General features: G+C 45.1%; 1 pseudogene; it reads right to left on the reverse strand.

Moving 5' to 3' along the window:
• LOC121844748 overlaps positions 1-15,000 on the reverse strand; it is a 130,983-nt pseudogene that overhangs the window by 7,196 nt on the left and 108,787 nt on the right.

A 15,000-nucleotide genomic window follows, 5' to 3' on the forward strand; every position in this document is an offset into this window, starting at 1 on the left:
GGAGACAGGATGGAGACATATCACTGTTATGAAGGCCTTTATAACCAGTCTGGAGACATATCACTGTTATGAAGGCCTTTATAACCAGCTTGGAGACATATCACTGTTATGAAGGCCTTTATAACCAGTCTGGAGACATATCACTGTTATGAAGGCCTTTATAACCAGTCTGGAGACAGGATGGGAGACATATCACTGTTATGAAGGCCTTTATAACCAGTCTGGAGACATATCACTGTTATGAAGGCCTTTATAACCAGTCTGGAGACAGGATGGAGACATATCACTGTTATGAAGGCCTTTATAACCAGTCTGGAGACATATCACTGTTATGAAGGCCTTTATAACCAGTCTGAAGACATATCACTGTTTACGAAGGCCTTTATAACCAGTCTGGAGACAGGATGGGAGACATATCACTGTTATGAAGGCCTTTATAACCAGTCTGGAGACATATCACTGTTATGAAGGCCTTTATAACCAGCCTGGAGACATATCACTGTTATGAAGGCCTTTATAACCAGTCTGGAGACATATCACTGTTATGAAGGCCTTTATAACCAGTCTGGAGACAGGATGGGAGACATATCACTGTTATGAAGGCCTTTATAACCAGTCTGGAGACATATCACTGTTATGAAGGCCTTTATAACCAGTCTGGAGACAGGATGGAGACATATCACTGTTATGAAGGCCTTTATAACCAGTCTGGAGACATATCACTGTTATGAAGGCCTTTATAACCAGTCTGGAGACATATCACTGTTATGAAGGCCTTTATAACCAGTCTGAAGACATATCACTGTTTACGAAGGCCTTTATAACCAGTCTGGAGACAGGATGGGAGACATATCACTGTTATGAAGGCCTTTATAACCAGTCTGGAGACAGGATGGGAGACATATCACTGTTATGAAGGCCTTTATAACCAGTCTGGAGACAGGATGGAGACATATCACTGTTATGAAGGCCTTTATAACCAGTCTGGAGACAGGATGGAGACATATCACTGTTATGAAGGCCTTTATAACCAGTCTGGAGACATATCACTGTTATGAAGGCCTTTATAACCAGTCTGAAGACATATCACTGTTTACAAAGGCCTTTATAACCAGTCTGGAGACAGGATGGGAGACATATCACTGTTATGAAGGCCTTTATAACCAGTCTGGAGACAGGATGGGAGACATATCACTGTTATGAAGGCCTTTATAACCAGTCTGGAGACAGGATGGAGACATATCACTGTTATGAAGGCCTTTATAACCAGTCTGGAGATATATCACTGTTATGAAGGCCTTTATAACCAGTCTGGTGACAGGATGCTGTTGATACTGTTACAGCTGGAGCTGCTTCAGTCTGACACTAGATGGCAGCACAGTGTTAATACAGAGACTGTGTTAATAAATCAAATTTTATTTGTCACATACACATGGTTAGCAGATGTTAATGCGAGTGTAGCGAAATGCTTGTGTCTGTGTGTGTGTGTGTGTGTTTACCAGCGAGCGCGGTGGACGGCGTGCTGGGTTCCCCATAACCGTAGCGATTGACAGCGATGACACGGAACTCATATCCGACCCCTGACCTCAGACGGTCCATCTCCACGGTTACTGACCTACTGCTGGGGGGGAGGAGCCTGACAAACGAGTCCCACATCCCTTCATCTGAAGAGCGAGAGAGAAACAGGAAAGAGAGAGAGGGGGAAGAGTAGGAGGGAGAGAGAGTAGGAAGGGAGAGAAGGAGGGTAGTGAGAGAATGTAAAAGGAAGTGTAAATATCATTAGTGATAGAAGGAAAGATAGGAGAGGAAAGAGAGAAAGAGAGGGAAGATAGAAGGAGGAAAGAGAGAAGGAGAGGGAAGATAGAAGGAGAGGGAAGATAGAAGGAGGGAAGAGAGAAGGAGGGAAGAGAGAAGGAGAGGGAAGATAGAAGGAGAGGGAAGATAGAAGGAGGGAAGAGAGAAGGAGAGGGAAGATAGAAGGAGAAGGAAGATAGAAGAGAGGGAAGAGAGAAGGAGGGAAGATAGAAGGAAGAGGGGGGAAGAAGAAGAAGAGAGGGAAGATAGAAGGAGAGGGAAGATAGAAGGGGGAAGATAGAAGGAGAGGAAGATAGAAGGAGGGAAGAGAGAAGGAGAGGGAAGATAGAAGGAGAGGAAGAGAGAAGAGAGGGAAGAGAAGGGAAGAGAGGGAAGGAGAGGGAAGATAGAAGGGAAGAGGGAAGATAGAAGGAGAGGGAAGATAGAAGGAGAGGAAGAAGAAGAGAGAAGGAGAGGGAAGATAGAAGGAAGGAGGGAAGAGAGAAGGAGGGAAGGAGAAGGAGGAGAGATAGAAGGAGGGAAGATAGAAAGGAAGAGGGAAGATAGAAGGAAGAGAGGGAAGGAGGAGAGGGAAGATAGAAGGAGGGAAGAGGAGGGAAGAGAGAAGGAGAGGGAAGAGAGAGGAGGGAAGATAGAAGGAGAGGGAAGATAGAAGGAGAGGGAAGAGAGAAGGAGGGAAGAGAGAAGATAGAATGAGAGGGAAGAGAGAAGGAGAGGGAAGAGAGAATGAGAGGAAGAAGAAGAGAGGGAAGATAGAATGAGAGGGAAGAGAGAAGGAGGGTGAAGATAGAAGGAGAGGGAAGATAGAAGGAGGGAAGATAGAAGGAGATGAAGATAGGAGGGAAGAGAGAAGGAGAGGGAAGATAGAAGGAGGGAAGAGTGAAGGAGGAGGGAAGATAGAAGGAGAGGAAGATAGAAGGAGGGAAGAGAGAAGGAGGGAAGGGAGAAGGAGAGGGAAGATAGAAGAGAGAGGAAAATAGAAGGAGAGGAAGATAGAAGGAGGGAAGAGAGAAGGAGAGGGAAGAGAGAAGGAGAGGAAGATAGAAGGAGGGAAGAGAGAAGGAGAGGGAAGATAGAGGATAGAAGGAGAGGGAATAAAGAAGGAGGGAAGAGAGAAGGAGGGAATATAGAAGGAGAGGAAGAAAGAAGGAGAGGGAAGATAGAAGGAGAGGAAAGAGAGAAGGAGACACACCTCGCCCACCACACACACACCACAGACGCACACCACAGACACACACCACAGACACGCACCAGACACACATATGCTTGCTCACCTGAGGGACGAGCCTCGATGATGTAACCTATGACAGGTCCCGCCCCCGCGTCTCCCTCCGACCAATGAATGGTCAGCGCCGAGGAGGACTTGGTGACTGACATCTCCATGGGCGAACCAGGGGTGCCTGGGGGAGAGAGGGAGGAGCCATTCAGATCATATAAACACAGAAACCTGCAGATGTTGGGGATGTTGGTGTGTATAGCAGGTCTGGAGCTGAACACACATAAACCTAACTCACTTAACACACACCTCACACACTTCACATACACACACACCTCACACACTCACACACACACACACACACACACACACACACACACACACACACACACACACACACACACACACACACACACACACACACACACACACACACACACACACACACACACACACACACACACCTGACATACACACACCACAAAGTGAAGGTGGCACTAAGACTGCTCTCAACCAACTCTATAAGGCCATAAGCAAACAAGAAAATGCTCACCCAGAAGCGGTGCTCCTAGTGGCCGGGGACTTTACTGCAGGCAAACTTAAATCAGTTTTACCTAATTTCTACCAGCATGTCACATGTGCAACCAGGGGAAATAAACATCCTAGACCACCTTTACTCCACACACAGAGAAGCTCAGCAAATCTGACCATAATTCTATCCTCCTAATTCCTGCTTACAAGCAAAAACTAAAGCAGGAAGTACCAGTGACTCGCTCACTACCAGCATGCACCTGTGCAAAACTCGAAATCACCTTTTACTACACACACAGAGACACATACGAAGCTCTGCCTCGCTCTCTGTTTGGCAAATCATCCTCCCGATTCCTGCTTACAAGCAAAAACTAAAGCAGGAAATACCAGTGACTCAATCAATACAGAAGTGGTCAGATGGCGCGGATGGATGCAACACTACAGAACTGTTTTGCTGCCACAGACTGGAATATGTTCCGGGATTTATCCAATGGCATTGAGGAATATACCACCTCAGTCATTGGCTTCATCAATAAGTGCATTGATGACGTCGTCCCCACAGTGACTGTACGTACATATCCCAACCAGAAGCCATGGATTACAGGCAACATCCACATAAAGGCTAGAACTTTCAAGGAGACTAATCCGGACGCTTATAAAAAAATCCCGCTATGCCCTCAGACGAACCATCAAACAAGCAAAGCGTCAATACAGGATAAAGATTGAATCCTACTACACCAGCTCTGACGCTCGTCAGATGTGGCAGGGCTTGAAAACTATTACGGACTACAAAGAGAAACCCTGACGCGACCTGCCCATGGCCAGACGAGCCAAATGCCTTTTATGCTTGCTTCAAGGCAAGCAACACTGAAGTATGCACGAGACCACCAGCTGTTCTGGATGACTGTGTGATAATGCTCTCGGTAGTCGATGTAAACAAAACCTTTAAACAGGTCAACATTTACAAAGCCACTGGGCCAGACAGATTATCAGGACGTGTACTCAAAGCATGCGCTGACCAACTGTCAAGTGTCTTCACTGACATTTTTCCTTGACAGAGTCTGTAATGCCTACATGTTTCAAACAGACCAACACAGTCCCTGTGCCCAAGGAAGCGAAGGGAACCTGCCTAAATGATTACCGCCCCATGGGACTCATGTCGGTAGCCATGAAGTGCTTTGAACGGCTGATCGTGGCTCACATCAGCACTTCAAGGAATCTTCCCGGACAACCTAGACCCAATTCACCGCATTCCGCCCCAACAGATCCACAGATGCACTCCACCCTGCCCTTTCTCACCTGGACAAAAGGAACACCTCTGTGAGAATGCTGTTCATTGACTACAACGCAGCGTTCAACACCATCACTAAAATAAGGACTCTGGGATTAAACACCTCCCTCTGCAACTGGATCCTGGACCTCCAAGCTCATCACTAAGCTAAGGACTCTGGGATTAAACACCTCACTCTGCAACTGGATCCTGGACCTCCAAGCTCATCACTAAGCTAAGGACTCTGGGATTAAACACCTCACTCTGCAACTGGATCCTGGACCTCCAAGCTCATCACTAAGCTAAGGACTCTGGGATTAAACACCTCCCTCTGCAACTGGATCCTGGACCTCCAAGCTCATGGGATTAAGCATAAGCTAAGGACTCTGGGATTAAACACCTCCCTCTGCAACTGGATCCTGGACCTCCAAGCTCATCACTAAGCTAGGGACTCTGGGATTAAACACCTCCCTCTGCAACTGGATCCTGGACCTCCAAGCTCATCACTAAGCTAAGGACTCTGGGATTAAACACCTCCCTCTGCAACTGGATCCTGGACCTCCAAGCTCATCACTAAGCTAAGGACTCTGGGATTAAACACCTCCCTCTGCAACTGGATCCTGGACCTCCAAGCTCATCACTAAGCTAAGGACTCTGGGATTAAACACCTCCCTCTGCAACTGGATCCTGGACCTCCAAGCTCATCACTAAGCTAAGGACTCTGGGATTAAACACCTCCCTCTGCAACTGGATCCTGGACCTCCAAGCTCATCACTAAGCTAAGGACTCTGGGATTAAACACCTCCCTCTGCAACTGGATCCTGGACCTCCAAGCTCATCACTAAGCTAAGGACTCTGGGATTAAACACCTCCCTCTGCAACTGGATCCTGGACCTCCAAACTCATCACTAAAATAAGGACTCTGGGATTAAACACCTCCCTCTGCAACTGGATCCTGGACCTCCAAGATCATCACTAAGATAAGGACTCTGGGATTAAACACCTCCCTCTGCAACTGGTTCCTGGACCTCCAAGCTCATCACTAAGCTAAGGACTCTGGGATTAAACACCTCCCTCTGCAACTGGATCCTGGACCTCCAAGCTCATCACTAAGCTAAGGACTCTGGGATTAAACACCTCCCTCTGCAACTGGATACTGGACCTCCAAACTCATCACTAAAATAAGGACTCTGGGATTAAACACCTCCCTCTGCAACTGGATCCTGGACCTCCAAGATCATCACGAAGCTAAGGACTCTGGGATTAAACACCTCCCTCTGCAACTGGATCCTGGACTAAAAAGATTTGGCAGGGGTCCCCAGATCCTCAAAAGGTTCTACAGCTGCACCATCGAGAGCATCTTGACCCGTTGCATCACCGCCTGGTACGGCAACTGCTCTGCATCTGACCGTAAGGCGCTACAGAGGGTAGTGAGAACGGCCCAGTACATCACTGGGGCCAAGCTTCCTGCCATCCAGGACCTATATAATAGGTGGTGTCAGAGGAAGGCCCCAAAAATTGTCAGAGACTCCATTCACACAAGGTACCGGAGCGCCAAGTCAAGGACCAAAAGGCTCCTCAACAGCTTCTACCCCCAAGCCATAAGACTGCTGAACAATTCATAAAATCGCCATCGGACAATTTACATTGACTCCTCCCCCTTTTGTACACTGCTGCTACTTGCTGTTTATTATCTATGCATAGTCACTTCACCTCCACCGACATGTACAAATGACCTCTAACCTGTACCCCCGCACACTGACGCTGTGCCGGTGCCGCCTATATATAGCCTTCCATTGTGTAGGTATGTATATAGCCTGGTTATTGTGTAGGTATGTATATAGCCTGGTTATTGTGTAGGTATGTATATAGCCTGGTTATTGTGTAGGTATGTATATAGCCTTCCATTGTGTAGGTATGTATATAGCCTGGTTATTGTGTAGGTATGTATATAGCCTGGTTATTGTGTAGGTATGTATATAGCCTGGTCATTGTGTAGGTATGTATATAGCCTTCCATTGTGTAGGTATGTATATAGCCTGGTTATTGTGTAGGTATGTATATAGCCTGGTTATTGTGTAGGTATGTATATAGCCTGGTTATTGTGTAGGTATGTATATAGCCTGGTTATTGTGTAGGTATGTATATAGCCTGGTTATTGTGTAGGTATGTATATAGCCTGGTTATTGTGTAGGTATGTATATAGCCTGGTTATTGTGTAGGTATGTATATAGCCTGGTTATTGTGTAGGTATGTATATAGCCTGGTTATTGTGTAGGTATGTATATAGCCTGGTTATTGTGTAGGTATTGTATATAGCCTGGTTATCGTGTAGGTATGTATATAGCCTGGTCATTGTGTAGGTATGTATATAGCCTTCCATTGTGTAGGTATGTATATAGCCTGGTTATTGTGTAGTATGTATATAGCCTGGTTATTGTGTAGGTATGTATATAGCCTGGTCATTGTGTAGGTATGTATATAGCCTTCCATTGTGTAGGTATGTATATAGCCTGGTTATTGTGTAGGTATGTATATAGCCTGGTTATTGTGTAGTATGTATATAGCCTGGTTATTGTGTAGGTATGTATATAGCCTGGTTATTGTGTAGGTATGTATATAGCCTGGTTATTGTGTAGGTATGTATATAGCCTGGTTATTGTGTAGGTATGTATATAGCCTGGTTATTGTGTAGGTATGTATATAGCCTGGTTATTGTGTAGTATGTATATAGCCTGGTTATTGTGTAGGTATGTATATAGCCTGGTTATTGTGTAGTATGTATATAGCCTGGTTATTGTGTAGGTATGTATATAGCCTGGTTATTGTGTAGGTATGTATATAGCCTTCCATTGTGTAGGTATGTATATAGCCTGGTTATTGTGTAGGTATGTATATAGCCTGGTTATTGTGTAGGTATGTATATAGCCTGGTTATTGTGTAGGTATGTATATAGCCTGGTTATTGTGTAGGTATGTATATAGCCTGGTTATTGTGTAGGTTTGTATATAGCCTGGTTATTGTGTAGGTATTGTATATAGCCTGGTTATCGTGTAGGTATGTATATAGCCTGGTCATTGTGTAGGTATGTATATAGCCTTCCATTGTGTAGGTATGTATATAGCCTGGTTATTGTGTAGTATGTATATAGCCTGGTTATTGTGTAGGTATGTATATAGCCTGGTCATTGTGTAGGTATGTATATAGCCTTCCATTGTGTAGGTATGTATATAGCCTGGTTATTGTGTAGGTATGTATATAGCCTGGTTATTGTGTAGTATGTATATAGCCTGGTTATTGTGTAGGTATGTATATAGCCTGGTTATTGTGTAGGTATGTATATAGCCTGGTTATTGTGTAGGTATGTATATAGCCTGGTTATTGTGTAGGTATGTATATAGCCTGGTTATTGTGTAGGTATGTATATAGCCTGGTTATTGTGTAGTATGTATATAGCCTGGTTATCGTTATTGTAGGTATGTATATAGCCTGGTTATTGTGTAGTATGTATATAGCCTGGTTATTGTGTAGGTATGTATATAGCCTGGTTATTGTGTAGTATGTATATAGCCTTCCATTGTGTAGGTATGTATATAGCCTGGTTATTGTGTAGGTATGTATATAGACTTCCATTGTGTAGGTATGTATATAGCCTGGTTATTGTGTAGTATGTATATAGCCTGGTTATTGTGTAGGTATGTATATAGCCTGGTTATTGTGTAGTATGTATATAGCCTGGTTATTGTGTAGGTATGTATATAGCCTGGTTATTGTGTAGGTATGTATATAGCCTTCCATTGTGTAGGTATGTATATAGCCTGGTTATTGTGTAGGTATGTATATAGCCTGGTTATTGTGTAGTATGTATATAGCCTGGTTATTGTGTAGGTATGTGTTATTGTGGTATGTATATAGCCTGGTTATTGTGTAGGTATGTATATAGCCTGGTTATTGTGTAGGTATGTATATAGCCTGGTTATTGTGTAGGTATTGTATATAGCCTGGTTATTGTGTAGGTATTGTATATAGCCTGGTTATTGTGTAGGTATGTATATAGCCTGGTCATTGTGTAGGTATGTATATAGCCTTCCATTGTGTAGGTATGTATATAGCCTGGTTATTGTGTAGTATGTATATAGCCTGGTTATTGTGTAGGTATGTATATAGCCTGGTCATTGTGTAGGTATGTATATAGCCTTCCATTGTGTAGGTATGTATATAGCCTGGTTATTGTGTAGGTATGTATATAGCCTGGTTATTGTGTAGGTATGTATATAGCCTGGTTATTGTGTAGGTATGTATATAGCCTGGTTATTGTGTAGGTATGTATATAGCCTGGTTATTGTGTAGGTATGTATATAGCCTGGTTATTGTGTAGGTATGTATATAGCCTGGTTATTGTGTAGGTATGTATATAGCCTGGTTATTGTGTAGGTATGTATATAGCCTGGTTATTGTGTAGGTTATATAGCCTGGTTATTGTGTATGTATATAGCCTGGTTATTGTGTAGGTATGTATATAGCCTGGTTATTGTGTAGGTATGTATATAGCCTGGTTATTGTGTAGGTATGTATATAGCCTGGTTATTGTGTAGGTATGTATATAGCCTTCCATTGTGTAGGTATGTATATAGCCTGGTTATTGTGTAGGTATGTATATAGCCTGGTTATTGTGTAGGTATGTATATAGCCTGGTTATTGTGTAGGTATGTATATAGCCTGGTTATTGTGTAGGTATGTATATAGCCTGGTTATTGTGTAGTATGTATATAGCCTGGTTATTGTGTAGGTATGTATATAGCCTGGTTATTGTGTAGGTATGTATATAGCCTGGTTATTGTGTAGGTATGTATATAGCCTGGTTATTGTGTAGGTATGTATATAGCCTGGTTATTGTGTAGGTATGTATATTCCATTGTGTAGGTATGTATATAGCCTGGTTATTGTGTAGGTATGTATATAGCCTGGTTATTGTGTAGGTATGTATATAGCCTGGTTATTGTGTAGGTATGTATATAGCCTGGTTATTGTGTAGGTATGTATATAGCCTGGTTATTGTGTAGGTATGTATATAGCCTGGTTATTGTGTAGGTATGTATATAGCCTGGTTATTGTGTAGTATGTATATAGCCTGGTTATTGTGTTGGTATGTATATAGCCTGGTTATTGTGTAGTATGGTTATTCTTATTGTGCTACTTTTTATTTTAGTCTACTTGGTAAATATTTTCTTCTTCTTGAACTGCACTGTTGGTTAAGGGCTGGTCAGTCAGCATTTCACAGTGAGGTCTACACTGTTGGTTAAGGGCTGGTCAGTCAGCATTTCACAGTGAGGTCTACACTGTTGGTTAAGGGCTTGTCAGTCAGCATTTCACAGTGAGGTCTACACTGTTGGTTAAGGGCTGGTCAGTCAGCATTTCACAGTGAGGTCTACACTGTTGGTTAAGGGCTGGTCAGTCAGCATTTCACAGTAAGGTCTACACTGTTGGTTAAGGGCTGGTCAGTCAGCATGTCACAGTGAGGTCTACACTGTTGGTTAAGGGCTGGTCAGTCAGCATTTCACAGTGAGGTCTACACTGTTGGTTAAGGGCTGGTCAGTCAGCATGTCACAGTGAGGTCTACACTGTTGGTTAAGGGCTGGTCAGTCAGCATTTCACAGTGAGGTCTACACTGTTGGTTAAGGGCTGGTCAGTCAGCATTTCACAGTGAGGTCTACACTGTTGGTTAAGGGCTTGTCAGTCAGCATTTCACAGTGAGGTCTACACTGTTGGTTAAGGGCTGGTCAGTCAGCATTTCACAGTGAGGTCTACACTGTTGGTTAAGGGCTGGTCAGTCAGCATGTCACAGTGAGGTCTGCACTGTTGGTTAAGGGCTGGTCAGTCAGCATTTCACAGTAAGGTCTACACTGTTGGTTAAGGGCTGGTCAGTCAGCATGTCACAGTGAGGTCTACACTGTTGGTTAAGGGCTGGTCAGTCAGCATTTCACAGTGAGGTCTACACTGTTGGTTAAGGGCTGGTCAGTCAGCATGTCACAGTGAGGTCTACACTGTTGGTTAAGGGCTGGTCAGTCAGCATTTCACAGTGAGGTCTACACTGTTGGTTAAGGGCTGGTCAGTCAGCATTTCACAGTGAGGTCTACAATGTTGGTTAAGGGCTGGTCAGTCAGCATTTCACAGTGAGGTCTACACTGTTGGTTAAGGGCTGGTCAGTCAGCATGTCACAGTGAGGTCTACACTGTTGGTTAAGGGCTGGTCAGTCAGCATTTCACAGTGAGGTCTACACTGTTGGTTAAGGGCTGGTCAGTCAGCATGTCACAGTGAGGTCTACACTGTTGGTTAAGGGCTGGTCAGTCAGCATTTCACAGTGAGGTCTACACTGTTGGTTAAGGGCTGGTCAGCCAGCATTTCACAGTGAGGTCTACACTGTTGGTTAAGGGCTGGTCAGTCAGCATTTCACAGTGAGGTCTACACTGTTGGTTAAGGGCTGGTCAGTCAGCATTTCACAGTGAGGTCTACACTGTTGGTTAAGGGCTTGTCAGTCAGCATTTCACAGTGAGGTCTACACTGTTGGTTAAGGGCTGGTCAGTCAGCATTTCACAGTGAGGTCTACACTGTTGGTTAAGGGCTGGTCAGTCAGCATTTCACAGTAAGGTCTACACTGTTGGTTAAGGGCTGGTCAGTCAGCATGTCACAGTGAGGTCTACACTGTTGGTTAAGGGCTGGTCAGTCAGCATTTCACAGTGAGGTCTACACTGTTGGTTAAGGGCTGGTCAGTCAGCATGTCACAGTGAGGTCTGCACTGTTGGTTAAGGGCTGGTCAGTCAGCATTTCACAGTAAGGTCTACACTGTTGGTTAAGGGTTGGTCAGTCAGCATGTCACAGTGAGGTCTACACTGTTGGTTAAGGGCTGGTCAGTCAGCATTTCACAGTGAGGTCTACACTGTTGGTTAAGGGCTGGTCAGTCAGCATGTCACAGTGAGGTCTACACTGTTGGTTAAGGGCTGGTCAGTCAGCATTTCACAGTGAGGTCTACACTGTTGGTTAAGGGCTGGTCAGTCAGCATTTCACAGTGAGGTCTACACTGTTGGTTAAGGGCTGGTCAGTCAGCATTTCACAGTGAGGTCTACACTGTTGGTTAAGGGCTGGTCAGTCAGCATGTCACAGTGAGGTCTACACTGTTGGTTAAGGGCTGGTCAGTCAGCATGTCACAGTGAGGTCTACACTGTTGGTTAAGGGCTGGTCAGTCAGCATTTCACAGTGAGGTCTACACTGTTGGTTAAGGGCTGGTCAGTCAGCATTTCACAGTGAGGTCTACACTGTTGGTTAAGGGCTGGTCAGTCAGCATTTCACAGTGAGGTCTACACTGTTGGTTAAGGGCTGGTCAGTCAGCATTTCACAGTGAGGTCTACACTGTTGGTTAAGGGCTGGTCAGTCAGCATTTCACAGTGAGGTCTACACTGTTGGTTAAGGGCTGGTCAGTCAGCATTTCACAGTGAGGTCTACACTGTTGGTTAAGGGCTGGTCAGTCAGCATTTCACAGTGAGGTCTACACTTTTGGTTAAGGGCTGGTCAGTCAGCATTTCACAGTAAGGTCTACACTGTTGGTTAAGGGCTGGTCAGTCAGCATTTCACAGTGAGGTCTACACTGTTGGTTAAGGGCTGGTCAGTCAGCATTTCACAGTGAGGTCTACACTGTTGGTTAAGGGCTGGTCAGTCAGCATTTCACAGTGAGGTCTACACTGTTGGTTAAGGGCTGGTCAGTCAGCATTTCACAGTGAGGTCTACACTGTTGGTTAAGGGCTGGTCAGTCAGCATTTCACAGTGAGGTCTACACTGTTGGTTAAGGGCTGGTCAGTCAGCATTTCACAGTCAGGTCTACACTGTTGGTTAAGGGCTGGTCAGTCAGCATTTCACAGTGAGGTCTACACTGTTGGTTAAGGGCTGGTCAGTCAGCATTTCACAGTGAGGTCTACACTGTTGGTTAAGGGCTGGTCAGTCAGCATTTCACAGTGAGGTCTACACTGTTGGTTAAGGGCTGGTCAGTCAGCATTTCACAGTGAGGTCTACACTGTTGGTTAAGGGCTGGTCAGTCAGCATTTCACAGTGAGGTCTACACTGTTGGTTAAGGGCTGGTCAGTCAGCATTTCACAGTGAGGTCTATACTGTTGGTTAAGGGCTGGTCAGTCAGCATGTCACAGTAAGGTCTACACTGTTGGTTAAGAGCTGGTCAGTCAGCATTTCACAGTGAGGTCTACACTGTTGGTTAAGGGCTGGTCAGTCAGCATTTCACAGTAAGGTCTACACTGTTGGTTAAGGGCTGGTCAGTCAGCATTTCACAGTGAGGTCTACACTGTTGGTTAAGGGCTGGTCAGTCAGCATTTCACAGTGAGGTCTACACTGTTGGTTAAGGCCTGGTCAGTCAGCATTTCACAGTAAGGTCTACACTGTTGGTTAAGGGCTGGTCAGTCAGCATTTCACAGTGAGGTCTACACTGTTGGTTAAGGGCTGGTCAGTCAGCATTTCACAGTGAGGTCTACACTGTTGGTTAAGGGCTGGTCAGTCAGCATTTCACAGTGAGGTCTACACTGTTGGTTAAGGGCTGGTCAGTCAGCATTTCACAGTGAGGTCTACACTGTTGGTTAAGGGCTGGTCAGTCAGCATGTCACAGTAAGGTCTACACTGTTGGTTAAGAGCTGGTCAGTCAGCATTTCACAGTGAGGTCTACACTGTTGGTTAAGGGCTGGTCAGTCAGCATTTCACAGTAAGGTCTACACTGTTGGTTAAGGGCTGGTCAGTCAGCATTTCACAGTGAGGTCTACACTGTTGGTTAAGGGCTGGTCAGTCAGCATTTCACAGTAAGGTCTACACTGTTGGTTAAGGGCTGGTCATTCAGCATTTCACAGTGAGGTCTACACTGTTGGTTAAGGGCTGGTCAGTCAGCATTTCACAGTGAGGTCTACACTGTTGGTTAAGGGCTGGTCAGTCAGCATTTCACAGTGAGGTCTACACTGTTGGTTAAGGGCTGGTCAGTCAGCATTTCACAGTGAGGTCTATACTGTTGGTTAAGGGCTGGTCAGTCAGCATTTCACAGTAAGGTCTACACTGTTGGTTAAGGGCTGGTCAGTCAGCATTTCACAGTGAGGTCTACACTGTTGGTTAAGGGCTGGTCAGTCAGCATTTCACAGTGAGGTCTACACTGTTGGTTAAGGGCTGGTCAGTCAGCATTTCACAGTGAGGTCTACACTGTTGGTTAAGGGCTGGTCAGTCAGCATTTCACAGTGAGGTCTATACTGTTGGTTAAGGGCTGGTCAGTCAGCATTTCACAGTGAAGTCTACACTGTTGGTTAAGGGCTGGTCAGTCAGCATTTCACAGTGAGGTCTACACTGTTGGTTAAGGGCTGGTCAGTCAGCATTTCACAGTGAGGTCTACACTGTTGGTTAAGGGCTGGTCAGTCAGCATTTCACAGTGAGGTCAACACTGTTGGTTAAGGGCTGGTCAGTCAGCATTTCACAGTGAGGTCTACACTGTTGGTTAAGGGCTGGTCAGTCAGCATTTCACAGTGAGGTCTACACTGTTGGTTAAGGGCTGGTCAGTCAGCATTTCACAGTGAGGTCTACACTGTTGGTTAAGGGCTGGTCAGTCAGCATTTCACAGTGAGGTCTACACTGTTGGTTAAGGGCTGGTCAGTCAGCATTTCACAGTGAGGTCTATACTGTTGGTTAAGGGCTGGTCAGTCAGCATGTCACAGTAAGGTCTACACTGTTGGTTAAGAGCTGGTCAGTCAGCATTTCACAGTGAGGTCTACACTGTTGGTTAAGGGCTGGTCAGTCAGCATTTCACAGTAAGGTCTACACTGTTGGTTAAGGGCTGGTCAGTCAGCATTTCACAGTGAGGTCTACACTGTTGGTTAAGGGCTGGTCAGTCAGCATTTCACAGTGAGGTCTACACTGTTGGTTAAGGCCTGGTCAGTCAGCATTTCACAGTAAGGTCTACACTGTTGGTTAAGGGCTGGTCAGTCAGCATTTCACAGTGAGGTCTACACTGTTGGTTAAGGGCTGGTCAGTCAGCATTTCACAGTGAGGTCTACACTGTTGGTTAAGGGCTGGTCAGTCAGCATTTCACAGTGAGGTCTACACTGTTGGTTAAGGGCTGGTCAGTCAGCATTTCACA

Source organism: Oncorhynchus tshawytscha, unplaced genomic scaffold (assembly GCF_018296145.1).
Source record: "Oncorhynchus tshawytscha isolate Ot180627B unplaced genomic scaffold, Otsh_v2.0 Un_contig_1304_pilon_pilon, whole genome shotgun sequence".
Lineage (NCBI taxonomy): Eukaryota > Metazoa > Chordata > Actinopteri > Salmoniformes > Salmonidae > Oncorhynchus > Oncorhynchus tshawytscha.